This window comes from Perca fluviatilis, chromosome 1 (genome assembly GCF_010015445.1).
Source record: "Perca fluviatilis chromosome 1, GENO_Pfluv_1.0, whole genome shotgun sequence".
NCBI lineage: Eukaryota > Metazoa > Chordata > Actinopteri > Perciformes > Percidae > Perca > Perca fluviatilis.
The window spans coordinates 2,655,347-2,679,678 of NC_053112.1; the positions used below are offsets into that span (position 1 = coordinate 2,655,347).

Genomic DNA, 24,332 nt, shown 5'->3' on the forward strand with positions numbered 1-24,332 from the left:
CGGCTAGCGGTTAGCCGAATTAGCTGTTAGCTATCCCGGTGGAGGCTAGCCATAGATATATATGGAGGCTAGCGTGGAACAGATTGGGCAGGTCGTAAAACAGTATTATCATCTGCGCATACGTCATGGCATACGTGTCATCTTGCACATGCGCAGAACGCGTCGTGCCGGTGGAACGGATCAGGTACTGACAGGACTAATAATGTTTCTCTTATTGTGGAAGGACGAGCAAGATGGAGGAAGTGCTGACTCTCCACCGAGAGCTGAGATAAATTACAGCTACACACAGCAGGTACACACACACACACACACACACACACACACACACACACACACACACACACACACACAGAACAGGTACACACACACACACACAGCGGATTACGCACAGAACCACGGCTGCAGGTTTTGGCATCACCTTATACAGCGGGGAGGCGGCTGTGTCCATCTTTAGATCCAGACTACATAGACGAAGTAACCGCGATTGTTGAACATGTTATTGTTCCCCTGGTGTCAGGGCTCGCCTGCTGCACCGTACCACACAAAAAAAAAACAAAAACTCACCACAGTAACTACTACGATTAACACATCTTACCGCACCACACGTAACACACCACAACACCGTACCACACCACAACAAACTTTACCCGCGACAACTACCACGTGCCACACCACCACGTAACTTACACCACAACTCACCGTAACGCCACCACAACCGACCGCAGTAACACAGTAACACACCGTAACAGACACGACACACCGTAACAGACACAGCACACGTAACAGACCACAACACCGTAACAGACCACAAGTACCCGTAACAGACCACAACACAGTAACAGACACAACGCAACGGACCACAACGCACCGTAACACACTGTAACACACTGTACACACTGCTTACACTGTAACGCACTACCAGACCACAACGCACCCGTAACAGACCACAACGCACCACAAGCGCAGTAACACAACACCACAAACGCACGTAACACAACACACCACAACGCACTGTAACGCGTGTAAACAACGCATTAACACTGTAACCCGTAACAGACCACAACTACGCATTAACACACCACAGCGACCGGTAACCACATTAACACTTTTATCACAACCACACACTTAGTAACACACCACATACACCACGCACAGCAGCACAACGCACCACAACACAGCCGTAACCACACCATCAAACCGTAGCTTACACCACAACGACACCACAACGCACGCGTGTGCACACCACAACACACGGTACCACACCTGGCACAACACCACATCAGGCCAGTAACGCACCACAACGACCCACACAACTTACGTGACACACCACATCAGAGCCGGTAACGCACCACAACGCACCACAACCTTTGCGTAACGCATCACAACCGCACGTAACGCACCACTGCAGTAACACACTGGCTTAACACAGCACGCACCACATCACACCGTAACGCTTATACCACAACCGCACCGTAACGCACGCATCAGGCCGGTAACTCAGACACAACCAGACCACAACCGCACGTAAGCGCACCACAACGCACCGTGGCTATCACCACATCAGGCCGTGAAACGCATAACGCACAACCCGCACCACATCACGCAGTAACGCACCACAACCGCAGGTAAACGCGCACCACATCAGGCCAGTGACACGCAATGACACGAAACGCACCACATCCCGGTAACGCACTACACACGCGGTAACACCACGTCAAGCCGTGAAACGCTGTAATCACAACCTGCCACAAAGCGCACCCACAAACACCACGTGAAAGCACCACAAGCGTACCGTGGCTTACGCACATCAGGCCGTGACACTTGCTGTAAACTGGCCGCACCACGTCGCATTGACACAATACGCGGTAACGCACCACGTCAGGCCATTGACGCGCTTAATGACACAATGACGCACCACAACGCCGTTAACACACCACGTCAGGCCGACGCATATTGACACGGCGCCACGACGCATTGACGCATTCCACGGCACCTGACGCATTGACGCATTGACGTCGCACCACGACGCATTGAAACGCACCACGTCAGGCCGGTGACCGCTGACGCATCGCGGTATTTTAACCGCACCTGACGCATTGACTGACACCCTGACGCAAAATGACGCTGTGACGCACTGGCGACACTTGACGCGGTGACGAGGACCACAGACGCACGCACGCCACGACGGGCGGTACGCATTGGCGGCAAACTTGGTCAACATCTGCTTTGTCTAAAGATACATTTCTGTTTGTTCATCTCACTTCAATTGTGTGCTGCAAAAATGAGATAGTCAAGCAGACAGACTTGACCAACACATATATAATAATAGATCCATGCCAAAGCGTCTGTGCTCGATACAGTACTGCCACAGAAAATATTACTTGATACTATGCTGTGTGTGTGTGTGTGTGTGTGTGTGTGTGTGTGTGTGTGTGTGTGTGTGTGTGTGTGTGTGTGTGTGTGTGTGTGTGTGTGTGTGTGTGTGTGTGTGTGTGTGTGTGTGTGTGTGTGTAGTTGTATTATTCTCAGAACTACCACCAGAGGATCCGTCAGGAGTGTGCAGACTTCATGAGAGCCAATAGATGCAACTTTGAGCAGGTGAGGTCACACACTGATATCAGCAGATCAAATAGACAGACAGGCAGGCAGGCAGACAGGCAGGCAGAAAGAGAGTCAGTCAGTCAGTCAGTCAGTCAACAGGCAGAGAGACAGTCAGACAGGCAGGCAGAAAAAGATAGTCCAGTCAGTCAACAGGCAGAGAGACAGGCAGACAGAGAGACAGACAGGCAGAGAGACAGTGAGACAGACAGAGAGGCAGACAGGCAGATAGGCGAGCCCAGAGAAAGAGGAGTCGATCAGTCCAGTCAACAGGCAGAGAGACAGGCAGGCGGAGAGACAGACAGGCAGAAGACAGTGAGACAGACAGAGAGGCAGACAGGCAGATAGGCAGGCAGAAAAGAGTCAGTCAGTCAGTCAACAGGCAGAGAGACAGGCGGACGGAGAGACAGTCAGGCAGGCAGGCAGAAAGAGAGTCAGTCAGTCAACAGGCAGAGAGACAATCAGACAGGCAGGCAGGCAGAGAGACAGACAGGCAGAGAGACAGTGAGATACACAGAGAGGCAGTGAGACAGACAGAGGCAGAGAGACAGTCAGACAGGCAGACAGAGAGACAGACAGGCAGTCAGTATGTCCTCTGAGCAGTCTAACAGTGTGTTTTGTCTCTCAGTTTGTTGAAGGATCATTTGAGAAGTACCTGGAGCGTCTGGAGGACCCCAAGGTGAGCTCCTAACGTCTACACCAGTACAAATAGGTTATGTACTCATACAGCGATGGATCGGAAAGTTTGCAAGTACACCAGAAGTTTATTTAAATAACAGTAAGACAAGTTCTTAGGGCCGTCTACAAATTACAACACCAAGAAGAGATACAACCAAAATATTTTTTAATTTAACTTTTTTTTTTTTTTTAGTAAGTGCTGTAGTATAACTAGCAGGAGACAAGTAATAATTGAGGTAAGTTTGGAGACATTACCTTATTTAATCATTAAATTAATAAATATTTTTGTTATCTCTTCTCGGTGTTGTAATTTGTAGACGGCCCTAAGCACTCGTCTAACTGTTATTTACATAAACTTCTGGTGTACTTTCAAACTTTCCAATCCATTGTTTTATGAGAGCATAACTTATTTGTACTAGTGTAGAAGTTTGGTATCATTTTGGGCATTATTAGTGTGGGGTAACTTACGAGATGCATCACTGGGTCCTGTTAGCCCCCGCGCTAAGCTATTCAGCTGATAACGCTACTCTAGCTAACTCTCCCAATGTTAGACCCAGGTGAAAAAAAGCTTCTGGGGGTGTTTGCCTCGAGGTCATGGTGCAAAGGACCCTAGGGTGAATTACTCCTCAGAGCAGCTGGCCCCTCAGGGCCGGTCCAGCTGGCCCCCTCAGGGCCGTCCAGCTGGCCCCCCAGCTGGCCCCTCAGGGCCGTCCAGCTGGCCCCCTCAGGGCCGTCCAGCTGGCCCCTCAGGGCCGCCCAGCTGGGCCCCTCAGAGCCGCCCAGCTGGCCCCCTCAGGGCCGCCCAGCTGGCCCCTCAGGGCCGCCCAGCTGGCCCCTCAGAGCCGTCCAGCTGGCTCCCTCAGGGGTCGCCCAGCTGGCCCCCTCAGAGCCGCCCAGCTGGCCCTCAGGGCGGCCCAGCGGCTCCCTCAGAGCCGCCCAGCTGGCCCCTCAGGGCCAGTCCAGCTGGCCCCTCATAAAATAAGAGAAAACGAAGAAAACGCGCCGCCGTGCTAACGTTAGCGCTGAGCTGAATGCTTTGACTGTTGCCATGGTAACCCTCGTCATAAAGTATTTAAATAGTTTCTGGTTGTTTCTATATGTTGTAATCAGGAGACGGTGGGTCAGGTGGAGATCAAGGCTCTGTCACAGCTCTACAGGTGAGAAGCACTACTACAGACACAGGCTACAGACACAGGCTACAGACACAGGCTACAGACACAGGCTACAGACACAGGCTACAGACCACAGGCTACAGACCACAGGCTACAGGCTACAGGCTACAGACTACAGGCTACAGGCTATAGGCTACAGACACAGGCTACAGGACACAGGCTACAGACTACAGACAGGCTACAGGACACAAGCTACAGACTACAGACAGACTACAGACTACAGACAGGCTACAGACTACAGGCTACAGGCTACAGACTACAGGACACAGGCTACAGGCTACAGACTACAGACAGGCTACAGACACAGGCTACAGGCTACAGGCTACAGCCATACTACAGGCTACAGGCTACAGCCATACCAGCGGCTACAGACACAGACTACAGGCTACAGACACAGACTACAGGCTACAGACAGGCTACAGACAGGCTACAGACACAGACTACAGGCTACAGACACAGGCTACAGACACAGGCTAAAGACACAGGCTACAGGCTACAGACAGAAACAGGCTACAGACAGAAACAGGCTACAGGCTACAGACAGACACAGGCTACAGGCTACAGACAGACACAGGCTACAGACACAGGCTACAGGCACAGGCTACAGACACAGGCTACAGACACAGGCTACAGACACAGGCTACGCCACAGGCTAACAAACCAGGCTACCACACAGACTACAGACTACAGGCTACAGGCTACAGGCTACAGACACAGACTACAGGCTACAGGACACAGACTACAGACACAGGCTACAGACACAGGCTACAGACACAGACTACAGGCTACAGGCACAGACTACAGACTACAGGCTACAGGCTACAGGACACAGGCTACAGGACACAGGCTACAGGACACAGGCTACAGACACAGGCTACAGACACAGGCTACAGGCTACAGACACAGACTACAGGCTACAGACACAGATTACAGGCTACAGACAGACACAGGCTACAGACAGACACAGGCTACAGACAGACACAGGCTACAGACTACCGGCTACAGACTACCGGCTACAGGCTACAGGCTACAGACACAGGCTACAGACACAGGCTACAGACACAGGCTACAGACACAGGCTACAGACAGACACAGGCTACAGACACAGGCTACAGACACAGGCTACAGGCTACAGACACAGGTTACAGACACAGGCTACAGGCTACAGACACAGGTTACAGACTATAGACACAGACACAGGCTACAGACTAGACTACAGACGCCAGACACCGACTACAGACACCAGACTATAGACTACAGACGCCAGACAGACACCGACTACAGACACCAGACTATAGACTACAGACGCCAGACAGACACCGACTACAGACACCAGACTATAGACTACAGACGCCAGACAGACACCGACTACAGACACCAGACTATAGACTACAGACGCCAGACAGACACAGACTACAGACACCAGACTATAGACTACAGACGCCAGACACAGACTACAGACACCAGACTACAGACGCCAGACAGACACAGACTACAGACACCAGACTATAGACTACAGACACCAGACAGACACAGACTACAGACACCAGACAGACACAGACTACACACAGACTACAGACACCAGACTATAGACTACAGACGCCAGACAGACACCGACTACACACCGACGCCAGACTACAGACGACAGACTACAGACGCCATACTACAGACACCAGACTACAGACACAGGCTGCAGACGCCTGACACCAGACTATAGACTACAGACACAGGCTGCAGACACCAGACTACAGATCACAGACAACAGACTACAGACACAGGCTACAGACACAGGCTACAGACAGATCAGAAAACTATTGTTTTTTGTAAATCCAGGGTGTGTGTGTGTGTGTGTGTGTGTGTGTGTGTCAGGCGGTGTTTCCTGATCTACCGTTACCCGGGGAAAGCAGCCACGGTGATCTCAGAGGACGACTTTATCGACAAGGTGAAGAATGATAATCAGGTGAAACTCACTATGAGAGAGATTTTTACAAAACCTTTACTTTTTCAGAAAGACATTTTTCTCTACCAGAACATCATATTGTTCTTAGATGCACAAAACAAAATTAAAACCACATGTAATAAATAATCTCATAAAAACACAGAATGAAAGATGAGCTCATCGTCCTTCACAGAGCACAGAGCCGTGGTGAAACACCACTGGTCTAAGAACTGCTGTATGTCTTTCATCAGAGAGAGGAACCTGAAGTCCACTCTCTCTCTGGCCTTCACCAGAGCCACGTACAGCTTGGTCAGCTCTAGTCCACACACGTTCTCTATCTGGTTTTTCCGACTTTTATAAATTGACAGTTTGGCCTGACCCACAATAAAATTCAACATTTGCCACTTATTCGCATTTTTCTTTCTGTAGCCAGCACCAAAAATAAAAGCAGTCTCACTAAAAACCTCTCCACAATCAAAACACAGTTTTAAAATGTTAAAAGAGGTTTCAGCCTGTAACAGTCCAGATAGCAATGGGTGATGGTCTCAGGGGTGGAGACAGAATGGACACGCGGAGGACATGGTGGGATTAATCTGGGACAGGAACACATTCACGCGCAGAGCCCCGTGGAGGATCCTCCACTGAAGGTCTCCAGACCTCTTGTTCATTAGAGGATCCTCCACTGCAGGTCTCCAGACCTCTTGTTCAGTAGAGGATCCTCCACTGCAGGTCTCCAGACCTATTGTTCAGAGACAAGACTCTCCACACTGGTTTCCTGTCTTTCAGCAGTCTGTCCTTCCTCTCACTCAGCTTCTTATGGTGGGTGGCCAGAACACAGTTCCTATACAGACCTTTCCCAGTCTGCATATGGAAATCAGCACCATGTGGTGTATGTTGTCCTAGTACTAGTAAAACCAAGGTCTGGAAAGGGGTCTCCGGTAACGGGGATTTCTGTCCCATTAAAATAGTCCCGCAGCATCTCTGTTTCTCCACTGTCCAGTCTGTTCATCCACTCGTTCAGTTGAGACAAACTCAAACAAAGATGGAAACAAAGATGGGTAAGACCAGAGAGGTATCACTCCCACAGAGAGGCCCTGCCAGATTACACAGGGCCGTCACATGATCGACTGTATTGTTTTTAAAAGACCCGCTGGGGGCTCCATACATTTTAACTTGTGCCAGAGGCTGGATGCCACCAAGTTATTTATGATGAGCACCCTTCCTCTGTACGACATGTGGGGAAGCAGCCACCTCCATTTTCCCAACGTCCCCTCCACCTTTTCAATGACTCCTTCCCAGTTCCTATCCGTGGTTCTCTGGTCCCCCAGATAAACCCCCAGGTACTTTAACCCCCCCCTCTTCCAGGTCAACCCACCAGGAAGCTGAGGGAGCCCTCCAGCCCAGCTCCCCACTGCCAGGGCTTCACTTTTTGCCCAGTTTACTTTGGCAGCAGAAATGCTGTGAAACGTCTCCACAATACAACCTAAACTATCTACATCTTGTTGGTTTTAGTAAAAACTATGATGTCGTTCGTGCGGGCCGATACAGTAAAAGTGGCGTAAAACAGAGGCCTGTACTACGAAGCAAGATCAACATGTCCTGGATTTCTTTCAGTAATCCGGCTTCACCAAACCTAACAACCGTGGTCCCGGATAACCTGTACTACGACGCTGGTTATCAACTAGTTAAGTCAACTCAGGGTTTCCCAATCCAGCGGCACGCGTGTTCACATAAAAGAGGCGGTGTTTGCGCACCACGACCAATCGCAAACATCTACCAGAGCCCCATATATATATATTTATATTTATATATATATATATATATATATATATATATATATATTTATATATATATATATATATATATATATATATATTTATTTATTTATTAGGGGTGGTACGGTTCACAAAACCCACGGTTCGGTTCGTATCACGGTTTTCGGTTCAGTACGGTTCTTATTTTTTCTTTAACACTCCAGAATATACTTCAGCATATAGCTAAAATTAGCATATTGAAAGCATGTTGCACAAAACGTGCACACAGTGGCAGTTCTATATTGTTTTATTTCATCATAGGTAACGTGAAATCCAAAATGTTCCCACACACCAGACTATAAACGACGCTGGCGCATCCTCCAGCTCTGGGCAGCCTCTCTCCCACCTGACATTTCTGCAGGTGATGTCACGTGACCTGCAGCGGCGCCCCACGCCACTTGAGGAGCGGTCGGCTCGGTGTCTCTCAAAATCTGACGAAAATCTTCTAAACTGACCTTTGTCGATCTGAAATGAAGACAGATTCAGCAACTGCATGGCCTATTTCTCGCTTAAAATGTTTTCAGAAACACGTTTCGGTGAACTATTTTAGTACAATATGAGATCGTATTCTGAACGAGCCGCCATGACAGTGTGTTTTGAAATTTGGGACCAGCCAGACCCATGTGACGCGATCGTCCAATCAGCTGCCATGGGTTGCGTTTGTCACGCCCATCCCGCTCGTCATTTCCAGTTAGTGTTTTAACATCGGTGTATAAAGTGGGCACTACGGCAGTAAGAGGTTAGTGACCATTAACAGTGGACTGACGAACCGTTCGGTAAACACACGCTCCGAACCGAGCGGTTCGGGTGTTTTTTCATGAACCGTACCATCCCTAATGTATATCGCTCTCTCTCAAATTATAATTCTCCATAAATATGAAGAACACAGACTGCTTCCTAAAACAGGAAGGAAAGCTGGCAAAAAAAAATAGCCGATGCTGTAGATGTTTAAATCACGCTTATTAATATCACTTCCCCACCAGTCAGGACCAAGATCTGACCATAATTAGACTGGTGCTTTCCATAAACTGTCATTGCTTTAGCCTATTATTTCAGTTGCAACCCTGGCAGTGGGAAGCAACCGTGAGAGCAAATAAAGAATATGAAAACATAATTCAAACCGATGTGCACATTGGCGACACACGGCTCAAGAAGCCGATATGTAATTCCCTCCCATTAAAATATACATATTTCATAAAAATACCAATCAGGGAATGTTAACGGGTTGTCGGTCTCTAAATATTTTAACTTTTATGAGCGCATCTCTCTCTCTCCTCGCACCGAGCTCCGCATGATCTTCTATAAGAACGGTGACGCCGTTATCAATCTATTGATTGGTCAGTAGGCGGTGCTTTAACACCGGTTGATGTCTGATCTCCAACATAACCTGCTCCCGACCAGGTTAAGTGTTCAGCATGAGTTACCACGGCGATTGAACCCGATAACAAGTGATCCACCTTCGTGATACAGAAAACCCTGGGTTGAGCCTGAAGTTAGTTCGTTAACGCCAAATCCTGCTTCAAGTACAGGCCTCTGGTAAAACAGGCAGTGATGCCAGGCGGCACATTATGCAACATGGGTTCAATGGATAAGGTATGAACATCCCAGACATTGAGCGCCCCTGTCTTATCCCCCGGTTTACCTTGAAGGGGTTTACACAAACCACCATTAATCTTCAGCACACTCTCAATGTTTCTTGCATTACCTTTATCTTGGCGATGAAACCAGGGCTGAGGCCGAACCTCTCCAGAACTTTCCACAGGTAACGGTGCTCAACCCGTTCAAAGCTTTTTCCTGGTCCAAAGAAACCAGACCAGTGTCTACGCCCAATGAACCAGAGACTGTCAAAATATCCCGAATTAGTGACACATTGTCAACAATGGACCTGCCGGGCACACAGTAGGTTTGGGTCCTATGAATGACCCGGTCCAACACCAGCTTCAGCCTGGATGCCAGGACTTTAGACAGCATCTTGTAATCTGCACACAGCAGAGAGACTGGCCTCCAGTTCTTAATGTCCTGTAGGTCCCCTTTCTTCGAGGGAGAGTCGGCACAGCCCTCCTGCAACTCGCGTGGAAAGGGAACAACCATCAAAACTTTCTGTAAAAACATCTAAAATGTCAGTTTTCATTATGTCCCAGAAAGTTTTGTAAAACTCTGAGGGAGACTATCAATCCCAGGGGCCTTTCGCCCCTGCATGCTTCTGTAGAGCTCTAGAAACCTCTTTTCCTCCGGTCAGGGGCCCCTCCAGCTCCACATTGTCGTCCCCAGAAACAGTGGGGAGGTCTCTGCAGAAACTGGTGAAAGCCTCGGGTCGCCCCTGTGTACCTGTGCTGTAGAGATCAGAGTAGAAGTCCACAGCTCTCTCTCGGATCTGGGACGCTGTTGTTAATGGCTGTCCTCCTGCTGATCTCAGAGCATGGATCATCCGGCTCTCGACATTCTTCTTCTCCAAACTAAAAAGAACTTAGTTGGAGAGTCCATTAAAGCAACAGTCTGGAAAAACGGGACCGGATCAGTGCTCTCATGCCCAGCAGGTTCTGCCAAGATGGGTTTTTAGACTTGAGGTCTTCAATACAGGCCTGATTTCCTGTGGACTCTGCAGAACTCTGCATGTCCACTATAGATATCTCCAGATCGTTCATAGACTTGGCAATGTCTCGAGAAACACTGAGCGTGTACTGCTGACAAAGCTGCCTGATTTCAACCTTCCCAATGTCCCACCACTGCCTCAACGAACTAAAAATCTCTCCTGTCTCTAAACCTTTCCAAAAAATAAAACATCCCTAAAATGTGCATCTAAAAGCAAAGCTGTGTTAAAATGCCAATAACGCAGATCTGGGTTTTTATATTGGCAATGTAAACATCACAATACACATAAGAATGATCAGAAACCGACAGGCAATATACTACACCCTCTTTAAAAACATTAAAATGGTGCTTAAAAACAATAAAACCTGTCTAGCTAGCCAAAGTCAACCGGGTTGTCTCTGCTGTGGACCCATGTGTACTGTCTCTGCTGTGACATGGCGGCTCTCCTCAGACGCCTGAGACTGTGTGTGTCTCCATCAGCTTCTGCATGGCTTGTTTAGAAGCAGCATGTGGTTCGCTTATGGTTCCCGAATCTAAATCATCATCATGTGTACAGTTAAAATCACTCCCAAAAAAATAAAAACTCCTCTGGTTTACACTCACTTAAAACCGTACCGAGTTCACTTTATAGAAAGAACTCTATCAGGTCCAGAGTTTGGAGCGTATAACGCTTATAAAACCAGATTAAAAACTTCATACTGGGCTCTGACTACTAAGAGTCGGCCCTTTATTCTTCTCGCCTACAGTGTGGGACTTAAAAAAGTTGTAAAAGTTCCTTGCAAATAGGATTTCCACTCCTCCGCTGATGCTGCTAAGATGACTTAAAACCACCCCCATCCCATCTCTCCTCCTCTAGTCGGTCTCATTTAAAGTGTCACTGATGCTTCTTGCAACATTGCAATATTTACTCAACAAGGTGCCCCTCTTTCTTCTACATCTCTTGCCACCGCTTTTATATTAAGAGGGAGATTTTAAAGGGACAGTCAGGCTCAGCCTCACCTGATTCACCTGATCCAGTCTGTTCCCTACTACACACCCCCCACCTGTCTGTTCCCTACACACACCCCCTCACCTGTCTGTTCCCCTACATACACACACACCCCTCACCTCTGTTCCCCACACACACACACCTCTCACCTCTGTTCCCTACACACACACACACCCTCACCTCTGTTCCCCTTACACACACACACCCTCACCCCCTCTGTTCCCTACACACACACACACCCCTCACCCTCTCGTTCCCTACAACACACACACCCCCACCCTCTGTTCCCTACACACACACACACCCTCACCCTCTCTGTTCCCTACACACACACACCCTCCACCTCTGTTCCCACACACACACCCCTCACCCCTCTGTTCCCCACACACACACACCCTCACCTCTCTGCCCCTACACACACACCCCCCACCTCTGTTCCTACACACACACCCCCTCACCTCTCGTTCCCTACACACACACACCCCTCACCTGTCTGTTCCCTACACACACCCCTCACCCTCTGTTCCCTCACACACACACACACCCTCACCCTCTCTGTTCCCTACACACACACACCCTCACCCCTGTTCCCTGGCCACACACACACACCCTCACCCCTCTGTTCCCCACACACACACACACCCTCACCTCTCTGTCCCCTACACACACACACCCTCACCCTCTGTTCCCCACACACACACACCCCTCACCCTCTCTGTTCCCTACACACACACACCCCTCACCCGTCTGTTCCCTACACACACCCTCACCTCTGTTCCCCTCACACACACACACACCCCTCACCTGTCTTTCCCCACACACCACTACCCCACCTTCCTACACACTACACCACCACCCGTTCCCACACACACCCTCACCCTCTGCCCCACACACACCCCCCACCTTCTCCTACACACACCCCACCTCTCGTTCCCGCCACACCCTCCACCTCTCTGTTCCTACAAAACACTCACACCCTCACCTCTGTTCCCTACACACACCCTCTACCTGTTGTCTCCCTACACACACCCTCACCCGTCTGTTCCCTACACACACCCCTCACCTGAATTTTTATTTTTTATTTTCTTCACCCACGAGCACTCTTCCACTGCCACAACACACACCTTCCATCGACCCTCCCTCCTACTTCATTCACACACAACCACCGGTGTATTTACATTACTCACCCCGTGCGTCTGGTCGGACACGGCATCACCACACCCCTGCAGCACGGAGCTGCGCATCCGCCGCTCGACGCCGCAGCCGGCCCCGGCGCAGCAGCCCCTCTGGTACCCCCCGGGAGCGGGGCCGCCCCTCCCGCACCAGCCTCTCCCGACCGGAGGATTTGATCACCCGGTCTCGGGCAGGCCCTCACCGTGGTGGGCTCCACCTCTCCACAACAAAACATTTCATCTCTGATGACGCTGCAAAATCAGCATATTCATAATCATCTACTTTAACATGGAACCGGAGGTTCAACCCCTCGTCCCGATGGTTCAGTATCATATACAGCTGTTCACCGGTGAGACACCAGCGCTTCAGTGCAACGGAGATTTACATCCAGACAGGGATCTTTCTAACGGGGAGACTCTATTCCCGAGTCTGGACAGCTCTCCCTGAGGAAGCCATCAGAGATGAACGGTGGGACGTTGGACAGACCACCTTGTGGCCGGTTGATTTACAGCGGTAGTACCTGAACAAACATTTCAACCACGGTGATGCCCGCCCGATGACTTGGTTCACTTTCTCCTCCCGATCCAGGAAGATGACCACGGGCTGTTCATCTGGAGCGGCCGACATGATAACTACCGGTGCCCGACCTTCTCCCCACAGCTAGACTAATGTCCTCCACGCTGTACGCGAGAAACTAGGACCCGATCTTAATGCCATGTTTCTGGTGAGCGGGAAACCCTTCCATTTACCATGACGGCTGCACAAAAAAAGAAAAGTAAAAATCTAAAAAATCGGCTGCAGCTCACTCACACACGCTTTCAACAGAGAGAGAGAGAGAGCTCCTCTCGCGATCATCAAAGACCTACTACAGTCATTTATCACGGACTAGTGGGAGACATTACAAATACTAGGCTCCAGCTCACTTACTACAATTTCTTTAAAACCCGCGGCACGTAATATAATTGGGAAGTTTTCCAGCCCTGTGCTTCACATCGCTGTAAACCTGGGATTAAGAACGTTTCAGCTGCACAAAGTGACGGTTTGGTAGTCGTAAGGGTTTGGATTTCACAGCACTTTAAAACAGGCAGAGAGTAATGCCGACCTTACACCCAGTAAGGACAACTACTGAGTCGGTCTCCCTGAAAGTCAGGTTCCCAAACAACAAAACTGTATTCTTATGTTTGAAGGAAACGCAAACACGGTAACACGGAGACGGGAGATTCACCTGGAGAAACGTAGCCATGACTCTGAACTGTGTGATGTGATTAGTCCGCATTGACCGTCTGAGCCCTGTGTGTTGCCTAGGTGACGCTTGTGTTGCTCCATCAACGGTCACTATGACATTGTGTACCAAGGAGTTACCCGGCCCAGCAGCCCTCTGTCAGTGTGAGTACCGAGGACATCGCTTCACCTTTATCACCTGACAGGCTCTCCTGCTAACACACTGTCTGTCTGCCTGCTCTGTCTGTCTGCAGCTCTTTTCATTCGAGTGCTCTCTACACCAAGGTGTTTGGCTTTGAGGAGGCGGAGCTCTGTCAGGCGATGGAGGCCTTCAGGGTCGAGGTCGTCCGCTATAGAAACAGCCAGTCCATGTGTAGCTGACCAGACTTCGCTACTCACCACACCTGAGGACCGCAATCACAGGTACACACACACACACACACACACACACACACACACACACACACACACACACACACACACACACACACACACACACACAACACACACACAAGAGACACACACAGATCAGACTGTGGAGGTACTAAAGTAGGATAGATGGATGGATGGAATGGATAGATGGATGTCATTCCTATTCATATCTATAATAAATGGTAATATAACTATCTAACGCCAGTGTTTCTCACATGAACATGTGTTGCGTTCAGAAACAGTCACAGGTGTGTTTGTTCGTCTGCGGAGGAGGCGGAGGCGAGTGGGAGTTGCCGAGGAAAAACTGCATTGTCGTAATCGATGAATCAAGTAGGTGACAGGAAGTGACTCATCGTGATGTCACCAACAGTTTCAAAACCAAAGACAGCAGTCAATTTACTTCTATATTACTATTCAAATGTCATTCCTTATTCATGTTTAGTATACATATTCAACTGTATTCTGAGGTTAAAGTCACAGAAGACTTGGAGTTAGATATTCTAATACTGGGAACTTTCTTCATCATATGTGACAAATCATTTTGTTTGGTTTCTAATTGGCCGTAGCCTTCCCTGCAGAAGCCCCCCCTCCCTCCAGAGTGCCTTCCCTATAAGGCCCCGAAGTCTCTGGACGCAGATATATGAGAAACCTGAGTTGGAGGTGGCAGGACACCGCAAAGGCAACGTATGACATCATCTTAACAAGCTGGAGGCCACCTCAGTCTCTTTTTTTATATAAGTACCTATAAGGCAAACATGTTATTGTGTGTGTGACAGAGATGCAGAAGACAGACTACATGGTGTTTGCAGGGAGGGCAGTACTTTGGGAGACAAGTGTCAGGAACCAAACTCTTCATGAACCTCGTGAGTGTGGCTCAGTTTGGATTCCTCCTCGAGATCACTGACTACTGCAGGGCTGCTCCATACCAGAGAAAATATGTTCATAATGTTGAATATCTTGATAAGGATAGAACGTGCAATACATAATCAGATATTAAAATGTTAAACTACAACAAACTGCTTGTTGGATTTAAAACTAATGAAAGGAAATCATATCCAACCTTCTTTATTGAATAAATAAAAGAGGTTGGTCCTTCCCAAAAGGAGTTTTTCTCGCCACTGTCGCCATAGCCACTGCTAATGCTTGCTCTTGATGGAATTTACTGTAATTGTGGTGTTTGGGAAATTATAGTGTGGTTTAGACCTACTCTATCTGTAAAGTGTCTCGAGATAACTTTTGTTATGATTTGATACTATAAATAAAATTGAATTGAATTAAATTGAACTTTCGATATAAAAGGCAGCGTAAATAAAGGACAGTTACATTTTAAAGTGCGTTATCAAAGTGTCTATTGTCAGTTTGTTGCTCCAGATGCCAGATTGGGCATGACGTATATAAATAATGTATTGTGCCGCCCATAGTACACTGTGTACTCTTGGTGTAGTGCATATCGTGGAGGGGTACTGTTGTCTGTAACGCCTAGCCGTATGCACTGACAGGAAATGACTCCTTCTATTTAATGGTGAACTACGGGGAGCTAGCCACATTTCCCGCCTGGCTAGTTTTCTCCCAACAGACAGCAGTATTCACCCTTTGCAAAACACGAACAACCACGAATACCGCCATGAGACGGGAAAGAACACGACAAACAGTGTAGTAGACGAGCGAGGAAAGTTTCATTAGTTTCAGTCAGTTTTAAAATTAACAACCCTAAAAACACTGTAATAATACTATCTTCTTCTTCCATGGCTCTTCTAGAAATCAACGAAGTTGTGGTTATGGGTCAAGGTGGGCGCCTACAGGTACCACTCAAAGCGAGAAGGGGTTGATACCAACCCTTACCTTCTTCCCCTCCATTTTCACGGACCTCATTAAATCACAGAGTCGGTACTCAGTCCACCCCAACTGTACCACTGTAACCCCCAGACACTAGTGCTGATCTGTACCACTATGGGGTAAACTGGTATCCCCTTTGACACTGGTGCTAACCTGTACCACTATGGTAAACTGGGTATCCCCAGACACTGGGCTAACTGTACCACTATGGGGTAAACCGGTATCCCCAGACACTGTGCTGATCTGGAACACATGGGGGTAAACTGAAGTACCCCCAGACACCAGTGCTGATCTGTACCACTATGGGGGAACTGGGTATCCCCAGACACTGGGGCCAATCTGTACCACTATGGGGTAAACTGGTATCCCCAGACACTGGTGCGACTGTACCACTATGGGTAAGGGTACCCTGCACACGGAGCAATCTGTACCACTATGGGGTAAACTGTATCCCCACACTGGGGCTAATCTGTACCACTATGGGGTAAACTGGGTATCCCCAGACACTGGTGCTAATCTGTACCACTATGGGTAAACTGCACCCCAGACACTGGTGCTGATCTGTACCACTATGGGGTAACCTGGGTATCCCCAGACACTGAGCTAATCTGTACCACTATGGGGTAAAATCGGTATCCCCAGACACTGGGGCTAATCTATACCACTATGGGGTAAACTGGCCCCAGGCACACTGGTGCTAATCTGTACCACTATGGAGGTAAACTGGGTATCCCCAGACACTGGTGCTAATCTGTACCACTATGGGGTAAACTGGTACCCAACACTAAGCAGGTACAACTAGGGTAACGGTTCCCAAGCGACTGTACCACTGGGGTAAACTGGGGTATCCCCAGACACAGGGCTGATCTGCGTACCACTAGAGGGTATCCCGAGACACTAGTGTGATCTGTACCACTATGGTAACTGGGTCAGATAAAGATGTACATCAGGAACTGGGTTCCCCAAACACTGGTATCGTGATTGTACCACTATGGGAAGAACTGGGTTCCCCCGCAGACACTGGATTGTACTCACTATGGGGAACTGCACCCACACATGGTAAGTACATAGGGTAAACGTACTCCGAACACCTCCGGTGTGGATCTGTACCACTCAGGGTAAAACTGGGTATCCCAGACACTGGTGGGGATTTGAAAATACCACTATGGGGTGTAAACTGGTATCCCAGACACTGGTGCTAATCTGTACGACTAGGGAAAATGGGGTAATCAAGACCACTAAAGCTAATTGTACACTATGGGTAAGGGTCCCAACACGGTTCATAAACTGGAGTATCCCAACACGGTCACTGTCACTAGGGTAAACTCGTATCCCCTAACACTGGATGTACCACTATGGGGTAACGATCCCAGACACTGGTGAATCTGTACCACTATGGGGAAACGTGGGTACCCAGACACTGATTTGGCTTGCAGAGCCTACATGTTGATAGTTCTTCCAACCCCCGCGTCAGCTCATAACTGTAAGTAGAGGGAGCCATGTGCAAAGGGTGACTATGCACTCTTCAAAAACAAGACTATAGCCTATATATTAGGATTTGTATAGTTGGTTTGGAAAGATGAGTGACAGCTACAGCTAACATAGCTTGGGTAATATAATACTGCAAATCAGAGAGAATGGTGACGCTTGTGTGCACGATTCGTATGAAACGACAGTTAGAACATCATAGAGACGGTGAATTAATCACAAATTTTTATACACTTTTTAGCCTTTGAAAACTATTTGGACACTTATCTAGATGTTTTGAGGCTTGTAAAGACTTTAGTTTAACAGAGGAATGAATAAGAGAATTGAAGGTGTAGTGGGAGGAGGGTATTTGGTGGATGTAAGAATACTACAAGTTTCATAGGGAAAGTAAGATCAGCCAGGGTACAGAGTGGGAGAAAGGTATCAAATTGTGGCAGGTCAGAGAGAGAAGTTACAACACCTTCTACACACTGGTTTCCAGATCTGAAACCTGAATCAGCCCTGCAATGCGCTGCCAGGAAGAGATCACATAACTTAAGAGAGACAAACAGCACAGCACAACAAGAAATAACCATTTTATTATATGAGTGAACACAAAATTTATTTATTACTCTAACATTTATAACATAATAGTAATGTGTTCTGTTAAGACTCTTAACAGTTATACACATACACTCACCTAAAGGATTATAGGGAACACTGTAAGATTTTTGTTAAGCAATTACTAATCAACCACATCACATGGCAGCTAAGCCTAATGTATTTAGGGGTGGTCTAGGTCTGACCATCTCCTGAACTCCAAAACTGAATGTAGAAGGTGGGAAAGAAAGGTTCTAGTACTCTGAAGTGGGGGCTGGTGTTGGTGCCAGACGGGTTGGGTTTGAGTGTATTTCCCAACCTGCCCAATTACTGGGATTTTCACACACAACCATTTCTAGAGATTATAAAAGAACTGGTCTGAAAGTAAAACAACCCAGCATGCTGCAGTCCTTGGGAGGGTTGAAATGCCTTGTTGAAATGCTAGAGGTCAGAGGAGAATGTGGGTCAATTCTGATTCCAGCTGATAGGAAGATCAACTTTGATCGATACAACCGCACGACGAACAAAACATGGTGAAGCCACAACACACAACCTTGAGGCAGATGCCACACCAGCAGAAACCCACCGCACATTCACTCACTAACAATAGATAGAACATGAGGCTACAATTTGCAATCAAGCTCACCAAAATTGGACAGTTGAAGACTGTAAATACACTGGTCTGAGAGTCTGATTTCTGTTGAGCATCATTAGATGAGAGCCGAGAATTTGGAGTATAAACAGAATGAGAACATGGATCAAGTACATGCCTTGTTACCACTCAGGTTGGAGGTGGTGGGTGAATGTGTGGGGAATGCTTTCTTGACACCCTTTTAGCCCCTTAGTACCAATTGGGCATCATTTAAATGCCACAGCCTACCTGAGCATTGTTTCTGACCATGTGCATCCCTTTAGGACCACCATGGACCCATCCCTCTGATGGATACCTTCCAGCAGGATAATGCTTCAGGTCACAAAGCTCAAAATCATTTCAAATTGGTTTCTTGAACATGACAATGAGTCCACTGTACTTAAAATGGCCCCACAGTCCCCCAGATCTCAACCTCAATAGAATCATCTTTGGATGTGGTGGAACAGGAGCTTGCACCCCTGGATGTGCACCCACAAAACTCCACAACTGTTAGACCCTCTCCCCCTCAATATGGGGACAACATTTCTAAAGAATGCTTCCAGCACCTTGTTGAATCAATGCCACCAAGAATTAAGGCACTTGAAGGAGAAGAGTCAAACATCTGTCTTAGTAGGGTGTCCCAACAATCCTTGAGGTAGGTGGTATGTACAACAGCCCCTGTCTCTCAAAAAGACTAACATTTATAACATATTAAAAAAACCATGAAAAAACTATAAACATATAAACAACCCCTAAGACAACATTTATAAAACAACATATGTAATAACAGACCCTGTGTCTCTGCAGACTAACATTTATAACATATGTAATAACAGCCCTGTGTCTCAGACTAACATTTATAACATATGTAATAACAGCCCTGTGTTCCTCAGACTAACATTTATAACATATGTAATAACAACCCCTGTGTCCTCAGACTAACATTTATAACATATGTAAATAAACAGCCCTGTGTCTCCCAGACTAACATATTATAACATATGTAACAACAGCCCTGTCTTCAGACTAACATTTATAACACATATGTAATAACACCCTCTGTCCTCAGACTAACATTTATAACATATGTAATAAAATTCCAGTTCTCAGACTAACATTTATAACATATGTAATAAAAGCTTGTGGCCAACAACAAACAACAACAACAAACAAACAAACCCTCTCCTAGACTAACATTTATAACATATGTAATAACAGCCCTGCCAGACTAACATTATAACATATGTAATAAAAAAAAAAAACAAAAAAAAAAAAAAACAGTTCCTGTCTTCGTAGGACTAACATTTATAACATATGTAATAACAGCCCTTGTGTCTCTAACTAACATTGCAACACATAATGTAATAACAGCCCTAGTCAACAAAAACAGCCCACACACGTCTCTAGACTAACATTTATAACAAATGTAATAATACCCTAGGTCTCCTAGACTAACATTTATAAATATAAACATATGTAATAACAGCCCGGTGTCTCTCAGACTAACATCTTTTATAACACATATGTAATAACAGCCCTATGTCTCCCAGACTAACATTTATAACATATGTACAACACCTGAATCCGTGTGAATTGAAACATTTGATAACATATGTAATAACAGTTCCTGAGTCTCAGACTAACATTTATAACATATGTAATAACAGCCCTTGTCGAAGACTAACATTTATAACATATGTATAACAGCCCTGGTTCCTCTAGGACTAAATAAAAAAACTTTATAAACATATGTAATAACATTCTCCCTAGACTAACATTTATAACATAGTAATAACATTCAACTAACATTTATAACATAGTAATAACACAACTACATTAAACATAAGAAATAAACCCTGTTCAACCCACCCCCACCCCCTAACTAACATTATAACATAGTAATAACACTGTGTTTCAACTAACATTTATAACATATGTAAAAATAACTAACATTATAACATATAATAACATAACAAATTTATAACATATAATACAATTTAGTACAGTATAAATAGAGCTCTCCCTCATTCCCCCCTACCAACAAAAACAAAAGCATACATCACACCCCCACCTTTTTTTTTGTTGTTGTGTTTTTTGTGTGATTACTCCACCACACTAAGGCGGGGTAAAAAAAAAACAAAAAAAAAAAACACACACACACACACACACCACACACAACACCACCACAGTAAAACACACAACACCCCAACATATGATAAAATACCAACGGTGTTAACTCCTCAACGTATGCTTTTGATTTAAAGTTTGATCCTGATAGATTTGTTGTTGTTTGGGGTAAGATGCCCTAGTTGGACAAGCAACAAGGGAGTGCAGTTTGGTTTTAGCGAGAGGTGAGATGATCATGGATGAAACATAGATACATACAAACTCCCCGCCGGTGAGGAAACGCCTACTTTCATTAACCTCTGAGCAAAACACAACCTCGCTACCTCCTCAGACCTCTGAGCAAACAACAAACACAGGGTGATGAAATTTAAACAAGTAATGTAATGTTTTTAATCACGGGCCGCTTCCATGGAGTCAGGTTGACTCACCTACGTAGTTAGGAGAGCGCGCGCTCACCCGGAAGACCGGCTTTTCAGAGGAGATGACTAACGGAGGAAGGGTGACATGACACAAACAACACAAAACATCATTATTAATGTATATATAACTAATATAACATATATAACCTAATATACCATATATACCAATATATACCCTAACTGCACCGAGAGTACAGGGTGACAAAACACCAAAACACATTATAATTATATTTATTATTATTATTATTATTATTATTATTACTTATTATTATTATTAAAAAACATCAAACACATGGATAGTAACTACTTGTATTGGTGGTCTGACCACAAACAACTGCAAAAGACTCTACTCCAACGAGTCATCACAAGTTGGTAGGGGCACATGACTTTACTAAAGAATAACATGACTTACAAAAAGAAGTCACTTGACTACAAAATGATAAGAATATACATGACTTTTACAAAGAGCTTGTTCCACACAGACAACCATACTAGTGTGTAACATGTGGGGTCACCTCCCTACACATATCCACACAAATGCACAGCTAATCTAGCACATACAACAAATGACATTTAACCATACCACAAGCAAGAACTTCTGAAGAAGAAAAGAACCCCAAAACTGAAAAAAGGAGAAATAGAGGCCTTTGAAGTAGTTGACAAATAGAACTCCCCCACACACAGAACACCCCCAACACAACACAGACCAACACAAATGAAACCCCACACACACAAGCCCGACAGGTACCCCAACACAAGACACAGAACCCCCAACACAGGTCCAACACACCCCACGGTAACCCAACACAACTCCCAGACAACACCCCAACCAGGTCTCAACAAGTACCCCACATACCCCCACACACAGAACCCCCAACACAGGTCCCCAGACACGCCCCCAACAAACACAGGTAACCCCCAACACAGTAACCCCCAACACACCCAACCAGACCCCAACACAAACCCACAGGACCCCAACAACACAAACCCCAGAGACACAGGTAACCCCCCAGACACAACAAAACAACACAGGTCCCCAACCAAACCCCCAACACAGTACCTCCACACACCCAAAAAAAAAAACACAACAAGGTCTCAAAACCCCAACACCACAGGACCCCACACCCAAACCTCAGCCCCACAACAAACCCCCCAACACACCCCAACAAGTCCCCCAGACAAGGTCCCCTAGACACAGGAACCCACACGGTCCCCACACAACACAAGTACCCAACACAAACGTCCCCCTAACAAAGCCCCAACACAAACCCCTAACAAACACAGTACCCACACAGGCCCCAGCAACACCTACAAACCCAACAAAACACACACCCCCACAAACACAACCCCAACACAACACAGTACACACAAACCCAACAACAACAAAAACCCCACACACAGGGTCCAAAAGCCCCTAACACCCACTCCCAACAAAACCACGTCCCAACAAGTACCCCAACACACCCCAACAAGGTCCCCCAACACAGCCCCCAACACGTCTCAACAGGTAAAAACACACACACCAAACAACACAAACCCAACAGGTAACACACAGAACAGAACCCCCAACACAACCCCAGACACAGACCCCAACACACAGACCCAACACACCCCAACACAGTCCCCAACAGACACAGGTAACCAACACAGACCCCAACACAGACAGGGCCCCAACACACCCCAAACAACCACAGACCCCCACACAGACACAGGAACCCCTCCAACACAGGTAACCCCCAACACAGTAACCTACACAGACACAGGTACCCAACACAGACACAGGAAACCCCCAACACAGACACAGGTAACCCCTAACCCCACAAAACTCCAACACAGGTACCAAACAGGTAACCCCAGACACAGGTAACTCACACAACACAGGTAACCCCCCAGACACAGACACAGGTAACCCCCAAACACAGACACAGGTAACCCCCCAGACACAGACACAGGTAACCCCCAGACACAGACACAGGTAACCCCCAGACACAGACACAGGTAACCCCCCAGACACAGACACAGGTAAACCCCCCAGACACAGGTAACCCCTTACCTGTAACACACACACACACACACACACACACACACACACACATCGTAGCTCCAGAGAGACAGTCTTAAAAAAACATCTGATACTTTAACAAACTTGAGACTTTCTTCATCTGCTAACATTATCCGTCTCTCAGCGCTCACTACGGGACACATTTAAAACCCAGGTGATGATGTCAGAGTGATGTCCTCAAGCTCAGAGCTGCAGCGGGGGGGGGGGTCAGTACCCGATCCGTTCCACCTGCACAAACCGTTCTGCGCATGCGCTGTGGTAACGAGGATTTATGACACCACCTAACCTGTTCCCACGCTTAGCCTCCAGCTAACGCTAGTTTAGCTAATAGCTAATTCGGCGGACTGCTAGGTGATTATAGCGTCTGCCATTATCCTCCACTGGGAAGCTAACGTAGTTTAGCTAACGGTTAATTCGCTAACCGCTAGCTGAGACAGCATGTAAACTTTTAAAAGACCCTCAAAATAATAATAATAAACGCTAACATATATAACAGCTGTTACGCCAGTTCTACTTGTGCTCATTTAAAATACAATCACTCAATACTTGTCTTTATTGTTATTACTGTAAAGTCTTAATTTAG

The 24,332-nt window shown here is 46.9% G+C and overlaps 1 long non-coding RNA gene and 1 pseudogene across 1 annotated transcript; both read left to right on the forward strand.

Moving 5' to 3' along the window:
• LOC120566173 overlaps positions 1-24,332 on the forward strand; it is a 60,237-nt pseudogene that overhangs the window by 26,265 nt on the left and 9,640 nt on the right.
• Positions 3,226-6,412, forward strand: LOC120566193. The gene is made up of 3 exons (XR_005640346.1): positions 3,226-3,277; positions 4,387-4,433; positions 6,318-6,412. It is a non-coding gene; the product is annotated as an uncharacterized LOC120566193 (long non-coding RNA).